Consider the following 6,000-nt stretch of genomic DNA (forward strand, 5'->3'; position numbering starts at 1 on the left):
AATGGGAAACAAACATAGTGGCTCAGACCAAGCTATAAACAATCCCAGCCAATCAACACAGTGCTTCAAGAGCATGGAATGGAGGGGTGTAATTTGATCGGCTGTTAAGCACAAATATCAACAACCTTTTGCAAAACCAAAACCGATATCGCAGACTGCATCTTTAAACATGTTTAGTTGTTATGTCTTTAAGACTTTGCTGTCTTGTGAAGTGTGATTGTGTTAGAGGCTTTAAATAGTCTAGGAGTGATCCCTCACAAGACAAGAGACCAAACTTAGCCGTGTATTCTCAAGGTTTGGCATTGATAATCCAGAGACAATCATTTACCAAAACCGGCCACATGGTTCCACATTTAGGCGACAGAACTAAATCACCTGGGGCAAACACACTTCCTGGTGTGACATATATTGTGACATATATTTTAAACAGTGAAAAGTTACACATGTTTAGGGTGAAGATATATATTTTTTTTATTTAGAGTTTTTGTATTTACTTTTTTATAAAGATATTGAGACTGAAAAGTATGTAAAGAGTTGAATAAGTCTGTCTGTATGTGTGGAGTATTTTATTTTAAGGAATCAAAAGTTAAGACTTAAATAATAAAAGACTTTAAGTTAGTGAGCACGACTATACAAGAAACTAATGGGGCTTTCATTTGATTTGGGGGCCCCTGTGTGTTGCTGGGCCTCAGGCAGACAGGGGGTGGGGGGGGGGGGCTCCCATGGCCCTGCCTGTGTGGAGCTGCTCTGAGCCACACAATGGGGTTCCTGCAGAACAGGGCAGCTCCCAGGTAAGTCGGGGCATTTTAAAAGGAAGCTCTGTTCTCATGTAACCTGAGCTAAACCGCGCTGGGGCCAGGCATTCCGCTCGCTGCCCCGACGAATCAGAGCAACACAATGAGCAGGCAAAAGAGGAAGGGCAGGCCAAGATTTTGAACAACTTGCTTCAGATAAAGATAAAGTTCAATTAACTGTGCAATACATCGACAGCCAGTGCTTCGCAGTTGTGAGGGAAAATAAACAAAATCATGTTACAAGACATAAGGAAAGAAAGACAAGACTCTCTGGCAGTTCTTTTTTTTTTGCTCTTTTTATTTTACTTTATGTCATATATTCACACAACAGCATTTTATGGGTTTAAAATGAGACTCTTGATTCAGGTTAACACACCTCTGAGGCTGATGCATTTGCGGTAATGATAGTGAGATCACCTGGAGAACAGCCAGGCAACATACGGCTCAGCAGCAAGCACTTTGGGCTTGTTTCCCATGTGGAATTCAGTAACCATGACAACACGAGGGGAACATTCTGAGGGGTAATCTTCCAATGACAAATATGCTTTAATCATGTCCATATTTCACATTCTAGGGCGCATGCAATATATCTCTCATATTACCACCTCTACTTCACTCCCTCTCCCTCTTTCTCTGGTGAATCTCTGCTGAATCATCACACCCTTCTGTGCCAGGAGTAAAGAGATCAATCAAGGCATGAATAAGGCAAGAGTTATAAGACATGAACTGAATCGGAAATAATAATAATGATAACACTTTCAAGAGGAGCGAAAAAGTCATATCCCATAGTTGTGATTGAGGGCAGAAACTCTGAGTCGTCACACTTGGAAGAGTATTACAAAACAAACCAGTCTTCCAGTGCAAGGTTCATAGTTCCTTTGAAAGCAGGGCATTGTCCTGTTAATCAGCGTGAGTCGCACATATTTACTGTAAATGCGTGTCTGTGGGTGGTCCTGCCATTTACAGTAGTTGGAAAGCAGGAAAGACCGGGTAGCAAATAGGAAGATAAGGCCATGCAATGGACGGCATTACCAGACAGTATTAGACGAAAATAATTAGATCTAACCATGTCTGGTAAGACATCTATCAACAGGCTTGGGTGCACATGAATGACTGCAGGATATCCCTTTGCCTAAACCTACAGGAATAAAAATGTGTGTAAATGATCTGTGCGTTTTGTGATATTAGCGGATGAGAAATTATCTGTGCACAATATGAATGTCATACACACAATTACCCTTTTTTGAGTCTGCACAATTCGTGACTGCAACATTGATAAAAGGGGAATGCTGGAAAAACACAGCAAACCTGGTTTCATTTCATCCATCCATGACAGAAATAATGGGAAACCCGGCTAGACGAGCAAATATGGGTGGGGTTCAATATTTGCCAGTCGATTCTCCCACCTTAAACAAACACCGGCTGGTACAGCCTTAGTGTTTGGTGTTTGCTTATATCTGTACAGGCTGTTTAAATGTCACCACAAAAAAAGGTGCCTCCTTTGAGAGCTGTCTCTAAGTCAATTTTGCAGGGGTACACAAAGCAAACTGCTGTGTGTCAGCATTTTGACACGTCTTTGACAACCCATTCAGACATGAAATAAAGCCAGGGCAGTGAAAGGAGTACACTGGGGGGACCGACTCAAAGGCACGGGAACGTTCAAAGCTCCACGTATCATAAGCAGAAAGGACCACTTTTAGGAAGGCATGCCGACATTCATCACGAGAGAAAAGGAGGGAGGACTTGGATCATCTGAAGGGGGAGGAGCTGATGTGTGAGGATGTCGTTATAGTCTATTTTTATCGGAAGTGCTCAGGTGAGGTGAGCTCGTGTGTCAGTTGCAGGATGTGCCACGCAGGTGAGGCGAGCTCGGCCAATCCCCTCTCTGCACACACGCATTCACGGCGAAGCTGGGGGGAAGGGAGGAGGAAGCATCTCTTAGCAGATCTGGTTTAACAGCCAACGGACTGGTATTCTTTAACTAAGGCATGGGTGCGGTGAAAAGCCAGAGTGAGAGAGAGAGAGAGAGAGAGAGAGAGTGAGAGAGAAGAGAGAGAGAGAGAGAGAGAGAGAGAGAGGGAGACAGGGAAGTGATTATAAAAAAGCAAACGTCCCCACACCTTCCTCCTTTTAATGTTTCTCTCTTTTCTGCCTTTTAGATTTCCATTTGTGAGGTGATACTGACGCACTTCTCTCCACTGAACACTAATGATTTCAAATGGAACACAGAGATATTTTTGGAAAAATGTCTGATTCAGTTCCTTTGTAGCCATAAAGACAATGAGGTTGCTAAGGCCAAAAAATGATTGCCCTGGTCAGATAACAGGCTCTTTGCTGGCGATGCAAATGCTATTTGAATAAAGAGTCAGAAAGGAAAAGAGCAAGGTAGGCCAATCTCCTCTGAGCTAGTTAAAAAAAAAAGCTCCACCAAACCCAATTACTTGTTTGCATAGATGGAATTGTTACCCTGGGGATCTGATGAAAATGGGGACTCAAAGTGTTCCTATCCCAGCAGAAAAGCTGGCACTGTTCATTTCCTCTAGACTTCCAAGGAAACGCGCCAATTTACAGTTTGTATTTATCATCAAACTGGCAATGACTCACCTGCCCTGAATTTACATGGTTGCCAACAACAGAAAAATTCATGGCAAAACTGCTGGTCTAAATAATTAAGTTGCCACACTAAAGAAAATTCTACACATTTATAATGCTACACATTCAATTTTGTCCTTCTGACAAGATTTGGAAGAAGACACACTTGGTTAAAATCTAGGATCAATCGATTCGAATCAGTCGATGTGCTTTGGTCACCCAGCAAACATCGTTACCAGACAGTGTTAGAACACAGAGGTACAATCCAGCACTGAAAGGTAAGATGACTGCTAAATGCCGCCTCAAGGAAAAGCCACCTGAAGAACAAACAGTGAAGAAGCAAGTAAATGATGAAGCAGTGCTTCATGAATTGATGGCTACTGAGCTGATGTTGAACACAGATACTTGTGCTGATGTTGAACTGGAGCCAGAGGAAAACCATCATCATCATTACCAGGCAGTATTAGAGAGAGTCATGATATCCAATGCTGCCTCGTAAGATGGAGATGGCCATCCAAGAGTGATTCATACAAGAAGAACTCGTAAAAAGAAGCCCCTCTTTCATGAACTGATGCGCAAAAGTTGCCAGGTCACGTATCGAAACCTGTGGCGCCTGATGTTTCTAGAATGTTCCACCATTTACGTGGCTCCTGACCACACACCACATGGTCATGGCCAAGCTGCACCCGGCCAGAGTTAAGGCATCCTCTCCATATGAGTAGTGCTCACAAGAGGCCAGCATGGGGCCAATGACATACACCACTAGTTTCAGGAAATGGACTAGTAATTTGGAAGAGGTTTGGCACCACCACACATCTGTGCAGGACTAGAGCAGTCAACCAGTCCCATCCCCCTCTCCCTTCCTTCCCCAACCTCAAAGAAAAAAAAGCTAAACAGAACAAAAAACAGGTAAAGCTTGTATAGAGAAACAACCTGGTGGCTTTGTTCCCCTTTCTGTCGCAGTGGACTGGCCCACTAAGGCGGTTAATTATTGCCCAAACCTGTTCTAACTGGTCTCATTTGATGCCACGGCAGGGACGAAAAAAGGCTGCTTTACCAACAATATTTTGGGTGACAAAGAAAAGGAGACAGGCCCCGTAAGAGACTCGACAGTCCTCCCCAAACAGCCACATCAAGAGTCAACAAAAGCCATGGGTGGGGCCACAAAGCCCCAGCACCTCCGGCAGAAATGCAGAAGTCCCATTAAGCCATTGTGAGCACAATTTCGTGAAAGCAATGCAAAGATGATCGTGAAGGTGAGCCAGATGATGAGTGCAGGAGCCTGATGACAATGTCTCTTTCTTTCTTTTTTTCTCTCTACCCTACCCTTCTTGCTTTGTGTGTGAGTGTGTGTGGTGATAACAGCCTCCAGGAATGCTGCACTAGAATGACCTGTGCCCATGCTCTGTGTGTGGAAGGTCACACACACACACACACACACACACACACACACACACACACCACACACACACACACACCACACACACACCTATGGCTTACTGAATAACGTGTGCTTTTCACAGCATTAAATCATTCGACTGCATCTTTACAGAAATCTTTAATTAACAATCTTTACAAAGATTGTTAATTAAATAATTACAATACAAACAGAGTTAATGTGAGCATATAGAAATAACATTACAGACTGTTTCAAGCAACATGCCACACATACAAGTCCTATGACAAAGACAACAGCCAGGTTACTGGACAATTTACCATTTTAGTGAGATTAAGATTTCAACCCTTCAAGAGTGTTGCTATACTTAGAAACTACACAAAATGCCCAAACTGGAAAAGATAAGAAGGTGGTAAGTGTGATTCAATTAAGTGTTATTCTTCAATTTGCAATAGAAGAAGAGACAAATGGGAGATTAAGAGAGAATGCAAAATTCAGAAAAAAGAGCGATGAAGTGGGAAAGAGGGAGTGAGTAAGAGAGAGCGAGAGAGAGAGAGATAGAGAGAGAGAGACTCAGAAGGAAGGTAAGTCAGGAGCCGGCGGAGGTTGAGAATGGAGACAGAGAGAGCACCTGTAACCTTACCGTTGTGAAAGGGAACCAAGTAAAGAATGTAACAAAAAAAAAAGTGAGTAAGAGGGAAAGACAAAAAGCGAGGGAAAAAAATCTCAAATTTCCACCAAGTGCCTGAGAACGTTCCAGCTTCCTTCCAGCCAGGCAGGACCCATGAAATGAAAGACCCAAGCGGACCTGCTCGCCCACACTGCACCAGCCTCTATTTAGTTAATCATCAGCGGTATAAACCAGTACTGCAGGCCCTCTGAGAAAGAAAGAAAGAAAGAAAGAAAGGAAGAGAGGAAGAGAAGGAGAGGAAGAGAGAGACTGAAAAAGGCTGGGGGAGGAGAGAGTATGATTGTTAAAAGAGAACAAATCGAAAGAGAAGACAATGGACTGTGTACCTTGGGGCTATGCAGTGTGCACCTACAGGTTCTTTTCCTGGTCCCACACCTTACCTTAACCCTCCACCCTTCCCAGCTGTCTGACTGCACTTCCCCTGTCACTGCTGCATTGTGGCTGGGAGTTTGATCCTGGTCACTAGCTCCTACCAGGAAACGAACGGCTATGCTCCTCTTGTTGGCGGGGTCGTGTGTGAAATGAGG

Source organism: Clupea harengus, chromosome 4 (genome assembly GCF_900700415.2).
Source record: "Clupea harengus chromosome 4, Ch_v2.0.2, whole genome shotgun sequence".
Lineage (NCBI taxonomy): Eukaryota > Metazoa > Chordata > Actinopteri > Clupeiformes > Clupeidae > Clupea > Clupea harengus.